Source organism: Athene cunicularia, assembly GCF_003259725.1.
Source record: "Athene cunicularia isolate RWA chromosome 21 unlocalized genomic scaffold, athCun1 chr21_part1, whole genome shotgun sequence".
NCBI classification, from domain to species: domain Eukaryota; kingdom Metazoa; phylum Chordata; class Aves; order Strigiformes; family Strigidae; genus Athene; species Athene cunicularia.
This window is the reverse complement of record NW_020799127.1, coordinates 4,918,387-4,937,214: the sequence shown is the minus strand read 5'-3', so window position 1 is coordinate 4,937,214 and position 18,828 is coordinate 4,918,387. Positions and strand designations below refer to the sequence as shown.

Here is an 18,828-nt window from a genome sequence, read left to right as displayed (position 1 = left end):
AAAAAAAAAAAAAAAAAAAAAAAAAAAAAAAAAAAAAAAAAGAGTCATTATTTTTTGGTTTGCTTTTGCAGGGGAGAAACAGAAGTAAATAAATGTCTTCTCACCCCTCTCCTAGGAAAGAAAAGAGGCTGGGTAGGACGTATCCAGCCTCTGCGTGCTGGTTGCAGCAATTCGGACAGGGGTGCCCTTGCCTTGCTGTCAGCACCTCTGCACAGCTCAGGAGGCACCACAAAGGGACAGGGACCACCTTCCCCTGAGCCCTGACAACAAATAAGGGGCAACTGCTAACGATTCTCTGGTGTTTATAAAAAAAAAAAAAAAAAAAAAAACGGATCAATTCAAACAGATACTGCCATTTTGTCAACCTACATTCTGCATACAGATATTTTTAAATATCCCTGTTAAAGAAGCTGGAAGAATAAAAAACGTGTTCAGCAAGAAGTCTATAACCGTAACTCAACCCTACTACAGTAAATCGTGTTTTAATTTGAATATATATGCCCACATCTAAATTAATTAAGCAGTTAAAAGAGCACACCTAGAGAAATGAGTGATAATTTCACAGCATAATGAATCTGGCTTACATTCAAAAACTGGAGCAGCTGCCATTCAAACTAGCGGATGTAATGCTGAACTGAGGAACAGCATGTGGTTTTAATCTCTTTTCTCTTACTTTGAAACCCCATCATTTCCTGGCGACTTGTCTGCCTCTAAGGTAAAAGGTGTTGTTTCTTTCAAGTTGCAAGAGAAAAATGGAGAAGTTCTAACCAGCCCCTTGAAAAAAAAATCAACATCAGAACAAACATACCTGAATTGCCCACAAAAAGGGTTGCTTTGAACTGCGTTTTATGTGATCAAACAACATAACCTCAGCCTGCTCCCTCTGTGGGGAAATCCTGCAGCCTATACTCAGGGCAGATCACTGAAGTTAACTCTAATAAAGACACACCCTTAATCCAAACTCTCCCAGGGGCCTCAAACAAGCCATTTACAGCCATAACTAAGGTCTGTACCACTGAAACACTTGAAAGACAAAAGGAGGATGTTGTTCTAGACATTAACTGCTGACATTTAAGACACTTAAGAATTTTACCAACACCTAATTTAAAAATAGAAGCACCAAAAAAAGAACACAACCACAAATTTGATTTCTGGCAACAGGCAGAGCAGATGCATTTGTAATCCGCACTGCTACAGACTGGGATTGATGCCATTGATCTCCACCACAGACCTGAACAATATTCACACCAAACTGTATTCCGAGCGATACTTGGTGAGGAGGATGGAGTAGTGAGGGGATAAAATCAATTGTTACCTACAACTGTTGATTCTGAAGGACAAAAACACCCTTAAAAAAAAAAAAAAAAAAAAAAAAAAAAAAAAAAAAAATCACTTTCCTGAAGTGAATCTAAAACTCAAGTGGGTGCGGGCTGGCAGCGAGCATTCAAGCTGTGCCAGACCTGGGAAGAACGGCGTTCTGACACCCGGCACCCTGCTCCGCTCCCCCCTGTCCAGCTGGGCCTGTTTGCTTTAGCGATTGCATTTTGCTCTGAGCCCATGGAGCGGGCTCAAAGTCCACCTGGCACAACTGTTTGTCAAACCGAGGATCCCACCGGTGCCAGGAGGCAGACAAAAGCTCTGCAGGAAAGCTTCTGCAATGTTTTTCAGCGGTAGAAAGTCTCTCGCAAATGAAACCAGCCACATTTCACCTATGAAGTCGTTTACATAAACCCCGAGGTGTCAGTACCAAGGAGCAAGCCAGTAAATCCCGTGTCTTTATGTCAGTGAATCAGCGTGTCCTCTGACATATGGCAGCAGCAGAGTGCAAACCAATCTGTTCTCCTCCCGTTCAAAACAGGAAACGGGCACCGATCTGAGCTCTGGTTACACATCACCAACCCGCCGGGTCCCAAGGGGAGCTTAAACAACTTAGACACGCACAACATCATAAACCAAACTTTAAAAAAAGAAACGGCACGTTTATAAAAAATACTAACTTCATGATCATTTGGGTTTTTTTTCCCCGAGACCCTCCCAAAACTGCAGTCACAGCTGCATGCAGGAGAAGATGAAACAGAAGTTTATTTAAGGGGTTTTACCCCATCTATGAAATCTGGGTACGTTAAAGAATATGCTGTACTTCCAATTCATTGTCGAACTGCACAGCTACATGACTCAGTAAATGACTCAACTTTCTGACGACGAGGGAAAAGTAAAAGTCAGAGAGGAAGCATACGCAGAGAAGGTTAATGCTACATACCCACGGGTTAGCCATGTACGACTGAAAAAATTCCACGCCAGATCTTACTAGCTGCCTGGCTATCTAATATTATATTGTCTAACTAAGGGATTAAATGCTGGAGTGGAGTGAGTCAGGTAGGATTAGAAACAGCATACTGGTGACTGCACGGGTGGCAGAAGCTTCTGCACAAAGGAGTGAGTCGGGAAAAGCTTTGGTTCTACAAACAGGGAGTAAAACCAGCTTCCAGCTTCACTGCCAGCGAAGTCAAATGAACTTTAATCAAACATGCATTGCGTGTGCTGCTGAAACCCATCACACATAAATTCAGGGAACAAAAGCTATTGCAGAAATCAATAGCCTACTGAAACATTAACACAGGCAAGCATTGATCAAAAGGCCCTTTTACGAAAGGCAGCCTTGCAAATTAGCTGCTGTTTTTGCTTGCAAGCAAACAGAAAAGCATAAACGCTGCTGACATGAATGGCCTGTAATGATCATTTTGTTCCCGGCGATCTCACCTCACCTCACCACAAGGTCTCGCAGTCAACACATCCTACATCTCTGTACTATAATTGCGAACAGCATGATGAACTGAGGCAGTCTGGTGCTTGTTCACGGCAGGGGGGGCTGAGAGCAGCTGCTCTGAATCTGATTTTCTGGGTAGCAGGTCTACACCCAGGGGAATAGTCCTAATCTAACAACCTGCAAATATACTGTACGTCTCCCTTGAAGTTTTTTGTGCCAAGAACGGGGTATCACTAGTCGCATACGTGCTAAAAATCACAGAAAATAAAGCAGACTGAATCATCCTCTGTTGCATCATTATACTCGTTCAATTTAAGAGTGACATCCCCCTCACTTCCAAACGTCAGAGATAAATTAAGGAAGGAGTGAGAGCACTGAGGTGACTACTACCTGTGGTGAGGTCTCTGCCTGACAGTGGAAGAGAAACTCAAGGCTTGCAAAGCAAGATCAGGGAGGGCTGAACCTGCTGCTTCAAACATGACCTCCTCCGTCACTCTTTAACCCGGTTTAGTGGCCCGAGGTGCACAGACCACCTCAAGTTAGGAGGCGACCGGCTCCTTTTGCAGTAAGCACCATCCAACTGCTCCTGCCACCCCTCTCTCCCCTGCACCCAGTGACACGCTCTTGTTTCCTCGAGCTCTGGGACCACCGATAAAACGGGGATTGACCACTACCGCAAAGCCTCACAGGGAAAGGGTAAACCTAAGCGATGCATGCCCAGCTTGTCACCACTTGCAAGGCAAAGGAGTAAAATTTTATATGGCTGCACATACATGGCTGACCCATAACACACAATGAGAAACGTGAGTGTTCAAGGGAGCGGGCCCTCACGGCACACACAAAACCACGCTTCAGCACAGCTCCCAGCCTAAGGAATCCGAGCAGTCCTAATATTCCAGATGTGGTAATACAGCCTGTATTCTGAGGCAGCTGTCCAGCAAGAAGGGTTTCCATGTCCACACGTCACTGCTGCTTTCACCAGAACTGTCAACATGCTGCCTCCAGTCCCTGAAATCCACCTCATCTCTCAGAGCCCCAGAGACCGACTTTGCTGACAAAACCGTTCACTTCACTTACCAATAAATTCAGTATGTTAGAAGGAAAGTCCCAATAAAACAGCCTACATGTCTGCTCCACCACCCCCCCTCAAACGAGCAGCTCTAACTCCTGTACCGTGCCACATCAGAGGAAATGTTATCAGTGCCCTCCCAGCAACTCCACCAAGGAACAGCTTTTTGCATCAGTGTGGGGAAAAGATTAATTTCTTCCCCAGCCTGCTTAGTTGTTCATAGTAAAGGCGTCACCTCCACCTAACACACCACCACCACTCTTTTCTGCAAACACAACTCCATTTTTCCATGTTAATATCTGATTAAAAATTAGCAACTGATCAAACACATATAAACCAAAGTGAGAAGCATTGTTCAGGCTGTTACTGCCACCTTCCCTCGACAGTATCTACTTTCCCATTACTGAAGGCTCAAAGACAGAGGGGATACGTTCTTCACTAAAAACCATGGTTCAGCTTTCATCAATTTTGAAATACATCTGGAGCTCACAACTCCAATCTCTTGCCTTCTCCTGCCAAGGCCATTTCAGCCCATGTTGTAGGTACATAGAAAAAAAGTCACGCTGCATCTCCTTTTAGCTGTGTTCCAGGGATTATTTTTAAATGAAGAAATGGTTCAGATCCACTCCCGCAGGAGCATGCAGCGGTGAGACTTGCTCTGCAATTCAGCTCTGGGGGTTGAGCTGACACAAGAGCCTTCAAGTGCCCGACAGCCCACATCCTCCCCGGCCCAGCACTCGTTAGATTATTTCCTTGGCATGTGGCACCTTTCTCTTACCTCTCCCACTATTTTCACCCATTGCTCCCACTCGTATTTTTCTGCAGCTCAACCCAGCTCTCCAAGCCCAGCACAACACGCTAGGCCAGACCTTACTAACCCTTCCATACCCTTAAATTAACACCAGCACCAGTAAGTGCTTCGTGCCCGGTTTCTCACTTCTTATCAGTAGTTTTCAAATGTAAAATACACAATAGGGGCTGCGCCCCATGTTTGTCTTTAGTCTTGCCTTAGGTAAACAAAGGATTAACACTGTGTATGCATTTCTGGATTTGAGAGGTTTTGACAGCCCTGCTGCAGCAGCCGCTGCTCCTATGGAAGCCAATCACACAAACACATCAACTTACCTTCAAGTATCTGTTACGGTATAACAGAGTGAGCAAACATAATAATTGCTGTTTAATTTCCCCAGAGCCTAGCTCTGCCAGGAAAAAAAAAAAATAAAAAAAATTGTGGGGGAGGGGAATAGCTTTACAGTAATTAAACAGAAAAGGTAAATGACAATTCTCTTCGGTGGCTATAAACTAGTCATGGCAGACCAGAGGGGAACAGATTGTCCAGCTGTGGCCTTAATGAATTCACAATCTTTCTGGAATGCATCAAGGTTTTATTAAGTCAACTCAATTTAGCTAATGCTCCCTATTACTAAAGTCCTGTGGTAAAAACAGTGTCTCCAGTGCCTCCCCTCCCTCACTGAATCCCCCGGCTTTCACAGCCTTGGTTACGACATCTGCTCAAGTGCCCGTGTGCCAAGGGGCACACCACGAAAACGGACCAGGGTTTTGCATAATGGGAGCTTTACAGTACACACCTTCAGTACAGACCACCCCTGTCTCCGGTGGTGATCTCCAGGTTGTTTCCCGAATTTACAGAACCCCCCAGAATACTGCCATACGCTGACAGATAGACCTGAGGGCATCAGTCCCTTCCATCACGCACGTCTCCATACCCAAAACCTGCCAATACAAGAGGCACAAATGTACACAAACACGCCGGGGCAATCATAGAACAAATCCTCTGACCTCCCGAACAGCACAGCCGACCACAGCAAGGTAGAAACAGGACAGCGAGGGGAGGGCTCTGCATGGCTACTTCTTGTTTTGAGCCTATGTCCAGATAGAAAAAAATTTGAGACTCTTGTCTCGCTCAGAACAAGTACTGAAAAAAAATGCAGCAGGAAAGAGAAAGAACAACAGCTGCGTGCAGCTCGCAAGAGCTGAACCTAGGCAGTTTTACAATTTTAAGCTTGGTCTACATGCCTCTGCCAACTATGACAAATAGGTTTGCATATGCTCTAATTAAGCAATAAGTCTCAGCAGCTTGTTCAGCAGCACTGATTAATGTCCACCCTGGGTGCACAGGAACACCGCATAATCTAGAACATTACTGAAATTTTAAGAGAGGCTTTTAAAAACCAAGCAATATTTTACTAACACTACATAACATTAAAAACTGTGGGATGCTCTCCAAGGAATACCCTGCAGGTCTCTCGGTTCTCTAGCATATTTTGAAAGTACAGGCGTTCTATCCAGCAGTTCCTCTAGCCGTTTGTTATCTTCTGGATGGCAATACAGCCTTCTCTCCCTGCTAAGAACTCTACCTACAATTTTAGGGGGAGATTGGCTGTCCTAATACTCTGTTTCCTTGTTCTGCAAACCGCAAGGTAAGCTAGCTGTTTTTTTATTTGAAACTCCTGGCAAAACAGGCTGGCCAACTGAGTCTCGAAAGAGGTGATAGGTATATAAGAAACCCAGGCTATCTCCTCGGGTTTTTATGCTGTCAATTTACCCCCAATACAGGAACAGTCACAGAATTTCCTGGGAACCCAGCCGAGGCTCCATCTGTATTTTCTGGATTTCATTTTGTTGTGGAAAATAACCTGCAATCAGATACAGCTCTATGCTTTCTAATTGTTTCTGCTAAATGAATGCTGCTACCCTGCTTAGTCCTCTACAGACCAGAGGAAAAGAGAGATTCTGTCTCCTACAAATTATGCTTTTGTTTAAATAGCTGACACAGGCTTATGATACAACACGTCATTAGAGCTGTGTTAGTCCTGATAATGCTGAAACAAGTTTGGAACCTGAGGATTTCCCTCCAAAGTCCCCCAAGGAATGACAAGAATAAAATAATTTCATTTTTCATGTTACCTAAACACATAGATCACTTCTGTAATTCTCCCAAGAAAACATACTCTCCCTCCTTCAGAGATAATAATAATAATAAAAAAATCATAATGGGTGAGTGCAAACTAAACCTAACTCTTAAAATTATGCATGGGAGCTGGGAGTGGCAAGAGACTCAATGAGTGATGGAATCACTAGTAGAAAAGAGTCAGCGATCGGGGATTGCAAAAAGGAGAGAAAAAAGGAAAGAAATAGGCAAGATAGAATGTAAGTAATCTCTCATTTGAAACAAATCTTTATCTGCAGTAGCACAGTAACACTCAACCGTTGTACAGCATCTTCCATTTGATGACAAAGCCAACGCAGTATTTACAGATTAAGTCTCTGCACATCCTTTTTAAGCTTTATAGCGTACAGAAACAAAGAGACAGAAGATTTATAAATTGGCCAAGATAATCCTGTGTGAGACGTACAATTGTACTGATTCACCTCAAACTACGCAAACAGCTCCACCAGTGACAGTCAGGCTCTAAAATTCCTTCATAATTCAAAACCGGGCCGACTGGATAGACTTACCCATCCTTATATTAAACACAGCACTGGCTGACTGTTCCTCAACAGTTCAGCTTTCCTCCTGCCCTCAATACAAGCTGCTTTTTTCTTTCCATCCGATATTCTTGTTTCATTCCTACCACTTGCTCGTATGGTTTTAGCAAACCACAGAGACATCTAAATGTTATTGTCCACAGCCTGAAAAACACACCAGTAACATGTCTCTGTGCCACATCTAACGCACAATTTTCATGTAGGTCATTCGCTAAACTTTTCCAGTGTTTGTAATTAAGGCTGCATACACTGGCAAGAAATAAGGTAATTAGCACATTATGGAACTTACCCTTGGTATCTAATTGGGTTTTGGTGGGTTTTTTTCGGGTTTTTTGTTGGTTTGTTGTTGGGTGGGTGGGTGTTGGGTTGTTTTTTTGGGGTGTTTTTTTTTTAAAAATTTTCATTTTTAGGGATTTAAGTACCAGCTTCAACAGTTCTGCAAAAACAAACGCATCGCATGCTAGTGCATTGTTTTAAGCCTCTGCCACAGTTAAAAGCTGCTGACCCTCTCTCCAGCTGTACATCATGCCAGAATGAAAAGAAAGCTTTTGTAATTAAGGCTTCTTCCTCCAGAGTCTCCTCTTTGTTAATCAACAGAGTTCCTAATCCCCACAGGAACTCACAGACTGTTGGCTGCATCTATTATTAATTATTAGAGCCTATCTTTAACAGTGTCAGTTACAGTTCTCCAGGACTGTGTAAGCAGTTGCCAGCATCACCAGGTACACCCCACAGGGATCTCTGTCCCTTGATCAATGAAGAGGTTATCAAAATAGTGAAAGAGTTAAGAACCTGCTTGCGTTATACAAATTTGCCGAGGGTTTATTTTCTACCCAGCTCCCCTTTGCAACTTATCATCAAAATTTCGGAGGTTAGAAATCCTGTTTTGCTTGGCCACTTTTAACTCCAATCATTTAACCTTTTTCCTCTCCTCTCCTCAGCCCTCACACCTCTGCTCAGACACAGCTAACCCAATCTGCAGCGTCGAGGGGGCTCCCATTCCAGCAGAGCCCAATTCTTCTGCACTGATGTGATGTTTTCACCTGGCACAGAGTACAAACTGCTTCATGCAGACAGAGCCTGGAGAATGTAATTTAGCCCCTGTGGAGCCAGGGCATCTCTCTTCCTATTGAGGCCCAGGCTGGCATACAGTGAAGGTTCCTTCTAACCCACTGTTCAACAACCATTTGTTCTCCCCAGCAAATGCAAATATTCAGGCTTTTTTCCCTTTTCACTTACATCTTGATGCCCAAAGCGCTACCCCTAACAAAATGCACATGGGCCAGGTGAATTAAGCACAATGTAGTTCTGAAGAACAGAGCTGAAATGCTTTTGCAAAGATGGGCAAAGTTCCTATTTTCTTGAGCCAGCAATTCTTTCATTCCATTTTACAGCCCACATCAAAGTCCTGGGGTTCACAGCTGTTTCATGCAACATCTTTCACTGCCAGTCTCTTGTTAACTAGAAGTTCTCAATATTCGAGCTCACACACCAGGACAAAAAGGAGAGTGGGATAAATACGCAGATAAATTAAATGCAAGATATTCAGAAAAGCTTTCAGAGCAGAGCTCACCGTAGTCTGCACTGGATTGTGTCTTTCCCCCTTCGCGTGCATTTTTCCATCAGTGCCACTGACATTGAAAATTTAGCAGCGCAATACAAGAATTTTCTCAATGAAAATTATCCCTTTATGAATGTCATCCCTTTAACTGCACTTTCTTTTTGTGCCAACCAATAATTAAGTTTCTTGGTTGCATATTGGTTGGACTAGATGATCTTCAAGGTCCTTTCCAACCTAGTTGATCCTGTGATTGCTAACGTCCAGGTGTGGGACAAAAACCTATTTCACTGCTACTGGCTACATCACAATAGAAATCTTTCTCAATGCCTATAATACATCACATTTTCACTATTTAAAGTGAAGGTGTCAGTGGTGGTTCACGTGGGCGTGTATATGAGAGAGAAGAAAGCCATAAAGCAGTTAAAACTACCACCCTCCATCCCGTAAACATTTTTCTATTTATCTGCCCTTCATTACATGCACAATCTTATTATCTCTGCACATCCTCAAAGCGACAGCCGTCAGGGTCACCCTATAAAATATACATCGGCAATGTTACATTTAATGACTGGAGCGAGAAGAAAAATGAAGGATGGGAGGAGTGGAATACCGCAGGATGTTTTAAAGGGATCATCAGTTATATCTATGCATTTCCTGAGGTGATAATTGAATGACAGTGGCTGGGGGGAAATCCATTTTTGAGCTTGGGAAAGGACTGTTAAGGAAAAAATGTTTTTGTACTGGCAGCATGTAATGGCTGCCAGAAAATGAAAAAGGTTCCTTCAATCACAGCAGTTCCTCTATTTTATGGATTTTATATAGGGGCTGAAAATTATATCAAGTACCATCAGCTGTTCAAACCAATCAAAAAATATTGACAGACTTTGGTAATTTCATCCTCCAACCAGACTACCTTCTGTTGTGGTTTGCATGTCAACTTTAATTTAAATGAAAGACCAATTTGTGTATGTGCATGTGTGTGCCCAAAGTGACATTCCAAACAAGGACAGCAGCATTTTCTACTGTCACCATTTTCATTTAAACAAAGTATTAAAAATGTAGCTCTACTACTCAGCAAGGAACTTAATTCTCCTGTGTTTCAATAAGGTATGCATATGCCGATTTGTTTTCTAATTCTGCGCAACTGCAATTAGGCTTGCAATTATTTTTTAAAAAAAGTTTTACTACTTAAAAATATTTTTATTATTGCATTAGGACTCTTTTACAAATAGAATAAAACTGTATTTACCAAAACATTTCCTGTGCTACAACTGTTAGTTTGATTCACTCTGTTAGTTGACTACTTCACAGCAATAATGCAAGCTGGTATTTAAAACTAACCACTTTCAGTTAATTGTCACTTAGAATCAACGCTCTGCATTGCTGCAACACTCCACTGGATGCCTCAGGCTCACTGGAATGACACCGACACAGAACTGAAGGGATGATAGAAAACACTGACTTTGAGCTCACCAGAATTAAGAGAGGTTTTCTGTCACTAGAATACTAGGGAGGGGTAATAAAATAACCCCCACACATTCACACTCCTCATTAGCCAAGACAGACAACCATTATATAGCTCAGCAAATTCCCCTTCTGTTCAGCTGCAAGTTTACACAGCGATAAGATGGATGACACTTTCTGATCTGAAAAGATTATTTCAAACGATGAAGTGCTTCTATCTCACAATGTGAGTTCCTGGCTCAACTAACCTGAGAAAGCACTGGAGTCTCTAACATTTAACAAAGCAGTTTCCAGCTATCTTTCAAGCACCAGTTTAGAAGTCAGCCGCTGGTCCATGTGTGGGCAAAGTGTTTCAGGTCGAACAGACTGCAGCATTCAGCACTATGGATGGTCTGGAAAAAAGTTCCAAGCCCCAAGCTGCTGCAGCTTCTCTGTAATAGTCAAATGTATAAAACCTACAACAGTTTATGGGCCACCAAGGACTGTCTTCCTGTTCGTTGTAGCCAGTACTTCTGTTGGTTTCCCTCTATGAAGCTGTCTCATGCCTTCCCCACATTGTTAGAATATATTATATATTACCAGGTTTCAAAACAAATCTGATTCCTACCATATTCTATTATTGGAATCTGATGTCATACTTAGCTAGAGTTCATTCCCATGATGTCAGATATGGCTTTTTTCCCCCTTATTCCTTTAGGGAATGGGTTTTTGCCTCTAGATTAAGAACACAGATTACCTGCACTGTGCTCTGCAGCCCTAGCCCCTGCAGGGAGTGGTCAGTGGGCAGATAACACACCACAAAACCAAGGAAACAAACCCACTCAAATAAGCAGATGGCAATTCTGACAGTTTGATCAGATTTTCCCATTTTAATAAGAGCAAGAAGAGCTGAAAGGTAAGTAAGGAATTAGCCATTTGTTTCTCAAATGTCACATTCTGTAACTGCTCGTATGTCAATAAAGAAATAAAAAATTGAAGGTCCACTAAGTTCTGAGACAATCCCAACAGTGCAACTTTGCCACTAGCAGCACCACTTCATGCTGTCGATGTGCCTGCACGCTGACCTGCATTCCACATTTCAATGTAACAGATGTTTCAGGTTTTCCAAACACATCTGTACTGAATCACACAAAGCCTGGCTTGTCAAATGTCTGCATTATCTTCCCTGACACACAGCTTCCTCCCTTTGCAGCTCACGACCTATAGGGGAGCTGTTGAGTTTTTTTATTAATAAAGTCGTGTTAAAAACAGCATTCAGAAAATATTGAATATTACAAACCTTGCAAAAATAGATCTCATTGCTAATGAGGAAAGTGAAGATACAATCACCTGGAAACAGAAAAAAAAAATTTGCATCCCTTTTTTATTGCAACTATCCTCAAACCCCTCACAGCTGGTTATTTCATGATGAAAACTATCAAACCCCCTGACTCCACACTGAAGACAGCTAGTATTTGACCTCTTAACAAAAATCTCTATTCACAGGATGTCCGACACCTGAACAAGCCAGATGGAGGAAGAAAGTCATCCATTTTACACCTGGAAAATCTCAAAAGCTCATACGAACCATCAGGCTTATCACTGAAAAACCTTATGCACACACTACACACAGGTTTAAGGAGGATGGGTTCCTCTTCAGTCTGAGTTATGGACAAAGCAACAAACTTGCAAACAAAAACTCCCCAGCAGCCACCCCTGTCATTAAGCCTTGATTTTAAACAGACTTAGTTTCTCTCAGATCTGATCCCTGAACAGCTGTTTTCCTTTTACGGCTCTCCAAGAACATTTCTCTAAACCCATAGATTTTCTAGATTAAGTGTGGAGGGTTGAGGGATACTTAAGTGTCTTCCTGTTTATCAGAGCAATATATGAAAAGAGAAATATTAAGCAGGACATCAAGCAACCCCCCCCACCCCACAAAAGAACTGCCACGTAAGCTGCTTATCCCTCAGTTATTGTTGCTTCCATCCAGTCTCAAATTCTTTCCGTCATGAAAAAATCCTTAGCAAGCAAAATTTAACTAAAAGACAATGGTAAGAGTTGTAAAGCAGTATTAGAAAGACCAATTCATTGTAGCTTACTATAATACCTATACAGTCAGCTCAAAAGTGGAAGAAATTGCTAATTCTTTATAGTTCTGTTCCGCCCTGGTGTCTCCAGCAAGCATTAATCCTAGCTACTCCCTCGGAAAGTGAATATGATCCCCACTTCACAATTAGGGATAAGAAAAAAAAAAGGCGCCAGTAATTTGGGGCACAACTCAGAGCTCTGACTGCTGAGGTCTTGCAAATGCCACTACAGTGAGTTCAGAGACAAAACGGGGCTGCTGGCACTAATCCTGTCCTCCCTGTACATGGCCCATGTCCTCAGCAGGGCTGTCAGGACAGGTGCTACACCTGCCGCAGCTGATTTTACAAAATGTACTGACTTAAAATGTCTTTGATTTCAGTTTACACTGTCAATTGCAACGAAACAGTGGCCTCCTTTTTACCTTTCTGTTATGTCCACTACAGGGACACTAACCTCTGATAGAAGAACCATGTGAACAGGATGGAAAAGAAGTATGCTGGAACACAGAAGACAGGGCAATAGTATTTTTCATCAACTGCCAACTCAGAACCAGAGATCTCAGAGCCAGGAGTAAAGACCAAGAGCTCTGATTCACTCCACCAGGCAAGCAAACCTTCTAATAGCTCTTTCTCACAACTTGGGCAAATTTCAGATTCTGACCCATTGGATGACATAAAGCAGCTAGAGTGTTAGAAAAGGCATCTTCATCTATCTGGCTCTGCACAATACCTATTATACAGAACTGCAGCTCCACATGCAGTTATCCACCAGGGAGACAGAAGAGCCATTAAAGCAAAAGGGCAGTATTGGCAAAAGAACAAATAGCTATAGACCTTACGAGCTTTAATATGAAGTTTGATCCCTTCATGAAAGGGATTTGAGAGATGGTTGCCTGTGACAACAGAACTTTAGATTCAGCAATCCCCCCAGGCCTTTCTGGCCCTGCTTTCTTATGCCAGAGGAAAAAGAAGTGCAGACCCCAGGAAACCCATCAAGCAAGGGCGCTGACCTATTATACAGCCAGTCTGCCACTTGCACAACGTTTTCCTTAAAACAGTCTGACAAGCTTGTTCTAGAGCTGCCTCTCTGCTTCCCTGAAACACTTCTCTCCACATTGCACTTTACTACTCAAGAAAAGCTCGATTCCCTCATGGAAATGAAATCAGGTTTATTTCTTAGGCTTGTAACGTGTCTACCTGCCTTCCTAAGTTGTTCTGCCAGCTGAGAGTTTCTGATAAAAAGGAATAAAACGTCATTTTTACCCAGTCAGCAATCTTCTGAAGATTAAGATGAAGACTGCCTCCTTGTACTGTTTTATTAGATACGCAAACCCATATAACCAATTCCTCCGCACAGTGTTTGACAGCTCCTGCCACACCACACTTAGCCCAGACTCGCAGTCTCACCCTCCCACCCAGCCCTCCACGGCACAGACCTGCTTCTCGTTACCAGTTTATAAACACTGAAGAGTCTCATTCCAATTGCATCAATAAGAGCTCAGAAATTCTTTACTACTACAGTTAGACCATGCCAATATGCCTCGGAAACACAGAAGCCGGCTGATCAGGTATTCCAAACGCACGGAGTATTTCACCATTTATTCCCCACCACCACGTCTAACAGTCACAGCATGGTGATGCCAACCACTAGGCAGCATGAGTGATCATTTTAATTAGTGGCTTGTCTTCAACACAGCAACCAAGGTGTCAGAAACTAAAAGAGAATCACTTATAATTGAGAACTTCAAAACAACAAGGAAGAGGTTACATAAATACTTGGTGGCCTCCTTGGAGAGAAAGTGAAGTGTACCAGTACACATCTACACTTGCAGGTCTCGAGGGTTATGCCATTATTCACTGGTAAGCTGTAGCCACGGAGTTTCTGAAATTCTTGGTGTATCAATCTTCATACGTTTACCAGAGGGCAACCTATACACTGCACTATTTGCAAACAAAACTACTCACAGAAGCATCCTGCGCTTTCAGCCAGACGCTTTCATCCCCATTAGTCACTAAAGCAATGCCACTCTCAAACCAGCCCTCAATATACATCTTTTAACTACAGTGGTGCCACGCAGGAGGCTCTACTTGAAAATATTAGTGTTTCCATCGTGAATCTGAAAGGGTAGTAAAGACAAAATTTAAACACAGCACTAGTGTAAAAAAAAAAATAAAAAATCAAGGGGTGGTAGTAGCAAGCAGAACTGCAACTGTAAACTGAACCTGTTTTTTTCTTTAAGCACGCACTTCAGAGTGAGGTTAGACTGTTAGCTAGGACTTCCAGCCTTAACTGTGAGCACCACTTCCATTTTTAGTGATCATCTATAGAATCAGTAGTATTACATAAGCTTAAACCAGAGTGCAATAAAAGCTGATGATTTACTTTGTGAAAAACTCCATTAACTAGAAGTAGGTATATGTTGAGTTAGTTTAAGAATTCATTCCCCTGAAGGAATCCAAGAACAGATTTCTCCTACCACAAAAAAAAAAACCCAACCAACCAACCTGTGGTTCCAGACATAGCAACACCGGCTTCCATCTATTATTAAGTTGCGTTACATGTTGGATTTGGTTTACTACAGCAAAATATTATGTATAAATAAATTCTTTAAAAAGATGCAGACTCCCATGACACAGCTCAGTGCTGGAAAAAAAAAGCTTGAGATGGATGTTCAGTGTATTGATTTCACTGCCATGTGTAAGTTTGCAAACTAGAATGCCAAAAGCCTATTTGGTGGGGACACATTCTCATTTTTTCCTCCTAACCGTGGAAGATTTCCATTTGCGAAACAAGATCAATGTTTAACACAGTGCTTGGGCTCAGGGCCAAGTTCAGCAAACCACCACATGTAGTGCACAAGTTAATGTTTCCTGTAGGCATTGAATACTTGTAACTTTTGTAAAGGGTTTCTCTGTATAATGCCCCATCACATCAAACCTGTAGTAAAAATGCCAGCTTAGAAAGGCCACGTTGACATCCTCATCATTCTGAGAATCCTCCAGCTCCTATCTTTTTCCCTTCCCTGTCCACTCCAGTCCTCTCAAAGCCTCTCCCCTACAATCAAACTTTGGAATGATCTCTTTAAATCTTAACTGCTTTTATCTCCACAGCACCATTACAGAATAGGCTGAGATATTATCCCATTTCACAGAACTTGGAGAGAGAGTAGTCAAGCCAGCAGAGAAGGCTCACAAAAGAACAAGGAGATCAAGTCAGTTTTCTCTTTACAAGATTAGCTTCACGGTCTGTCAAATCATCCTTCTGCTTTGTTTTCTGGGCCTCCCTTAAGTCCTTCTTCCTCTCTCCAAACTCTCTAGAATCAGAAAGGGTAGAAATTTCCAGAAGGGGCAGCAGCTGAGCATGAGACACACAGACCCCTGCAATTCTTCCTGCGGGGTCTAGGTGACCAGGGAATGAAGGAATAGAGATGGTACCCTGCCTTTAGTTAAGTACCATGTTGTAATATGCTGCTCCTGTCAACTCCTCAAAAATCACAGTAACATGTCAAAGAAAATCTCATTGCTCTGGTATTACAAAATTTATTTTCTGGGCAATGTAGACGGGTAGTGTTTTTCAGGAAAAAAAGAAACACACCCCTGCTTGATGCAGGCAAATCTTCTGGTCTGAGTGCTCTGGCATCCAAATGAAATGAAGGCATCTGGGATAAAGTGATGACCTTACCCACATAAAACCTGGTTTAATTTGGACTAACCCTGACTTGTTAAGACAGACAACTGAATTTCAGCCAAAGAAAGCAAGAAAAAAAAGATTTTACACATGCCTACTTTAGACCTCCACATTCTTTAGGCTACCATGTCCAAAGCATTTTATTTCCCAGCTTTCAAAAGAAACGTCCCTTTAACAAGCTTCTTGTGCATGTAAGTAGTAGCTGAATAAAATAGGAAGACACGAAGATCACAGGGAATCTGAGCTATGCTGAGCCAAGACAAGGAATTAGCACCCTCCTGCTCCAGCAGTCGCTGCTTTCAGGGTGAGGATAAGAACAGATTTCACTGATGAGGGCTATCACCAAGCTTTTACACTGGAAGAAATGATAAAAACCAAAGCTCAATCACAGTAAGATTCAGCGCCTGAAGACTCACTAAATAGATTCTGCAGGAGCACTGGGAAGTCCCATTACAGATTACACCTCCTTCCTACCTGCTTCAGTGTAATGGAAAAGTGTCAGTTAAAGGATAAGCAAAACTAGTTTGGGGGAGACACAGAATCATAAAATGGTTTGGGTTGAAAGAGACCTTCAAAGACCATCGAGTCCAACCCCTTTGCAATGAAAAGGGACATCTCTCACTAGATCAGGTTGCTCAAAGGCCCATCCAACCTGATGACAGGGCACCCACAACTTCTCTGGGCAACCTCTTCCAGTGTCTCATCACCCTCATCATAAACAATTTCTTCCTTATATCCAAACTAAGTCTACACTCTTCCAGTTTCAAACTGTTGCCTCTTATCCTGTCACTACAGGCCCTGGTAAAACGTCTTCTTCCACCTTTGTATGCTGAAAGGCCACAGTAAGGTCTCCCCAGAGTCTTCTTTCCTCCAAGGCTGAACAACCTGGCCAGCTCTCTGAACCGGTCCTCACAGGGCAGGTGTTCTAGCCCCCTCATCATTTTCATGGCCTGCTCTGGACCTGCTCTAACAGGTCCAGGTCTGTCTTGTAGTGTGAACCCCAGAGATGGACCCAGCACTGCAGGGGGGTCTCACAGGAGCAGAGTAGAGGGGGAGAATTCCCTCACTCGACCTTGCTGGCCACACTTCTCTCGATGCAGCCCAGGACACAGTTGGCTTCCTGGGCTGCGAGCACACACTGCTGGATCATATCCAATCTTTCATCCAGCAGTGTCCCCAGGTCCTTCTCCACAGGGCTGCTCTCCAAGTCATCATCCAGTCTGTACTGATACTGGGGACTGCCCTGACCTGGGGACAGGACCTCGCACTTGGCCTTGCTGAACCCCATGAGGTTACTTACACGCCTTGTAAGAGTCGTGACTTCGTCCAGCCAGAATCATGATGCATTTGATCCAGTTTGGTCCAACGGGCATAAAAGAGAAGGACTTTCTCAAGCTACGGGTTAGAACAAGGTTCTTTGTAGTTGATCTCTTCGCAGCCCTCTCTAAATGCAGAATCCTTCTGTTTTCCATATGAAATATTCAATAACCTAAGAATGCTCTCAGCTTTACATGTAGTTCTCCATCAATTAAGAGCAAAACACAGCAGTGACAGCCATCTCAGCTCTTAAAGGCATCTGCTGCTTCAAACAATTCATCACCTCAAGTTATTCAACAGCAACATTATTGCCTCACAACAGCTTTTCTGTTCTGCTTAACTCTTGCCTATCTTGTCCAGTTTGGAGTTGGCAGCACCCTGTTCTACCAACCACAAACTCCATATCTTGCAGGCTTAGGAAAATTCAAAGAAACAGAAAGTCATGGACTCAAGATGCAAGCTCCTTTCTGATTACAAATACGTTCAATTACCCAACCAGCTGCAACAACTAAGGCAGACATCTTGCAGCAACAGGGATCTGAGGCATTACACAACTCTGGAGAAGAAACCCTGTGAAGAAACCCAGAAGACAGACCACAAACACTATTTTCTCAGTTAAAAATCACTTTACTACACTAGATCTAGCCACATACATTATCAGCAGAGGGTATGTTTTGAGTGTCTTGTGTGGCATTTTGTAAGTAATTCTAGCTCTTGTGTTTTTTCCCCCCACATTAAACTATTCATAGTAACATCTCTAAGATGTGTCATTTGTTTTTTGTTCGTCCTCGCAGGTATTGTTTTGTAAGGTAACTGTGTAATTCCTCAATTTATTTGTACATTTCTATTGCTTAGGCCTTACTTCTGAAATCGCAGTTGGGGGATTCAGCCCATTCCTCTACGCATGCGAGGACAACTGGCATCCCCCAGGTCTATACGCTGCTGTAATTAGCTGCTACCAAGCTAGCAGGACAAAAAGTGGAACCTTCAGGTGGGAATGAAACAAAAGCAGCAAATTAAGACAAATACTGATGTTTTCACACGAATGGTACTAATGATAAAAACAAGAGAGAATAACACAAAAAATGATGCACTAAAAAAATGGAATCACTCACTGGAACTTTTCTATAGTGATTTCTTCACAACAGGACTACCACCTCGTTGAAATGTTTCATGAATCTTTCATACACAAACACACACAAAAGGCCTAGACACCCGACATTCTACTCAAAATGTAAGAATTTTTACATCTCTTATTTTATACCATGTAAAAATACCATCAACAGCTCAACGTCCGAGAACACCAAGCTGTAAGCAGCGGGCAACTACTACACATTCATGTCTCCAAAGCAGGAGAGGGACTTTGAATAGATAAGACATGCA

At 42.7% G+C, this 18,828-nt stretch overlaps 1 protein-coding gene across 3 annotated transcripts in view; it reads right to left on the bottom strand.

Moving 5' to 3' along the window:
- RERE (arginine-glutamic acid dipeptide repeats) overlaps positions 1-18,828 on the bottom strand; it is a 251,296-nt gene that overhangs the window by 18,543 nt on the left and 213,925 nt on the right. The window lies entirely within an intron of this gene.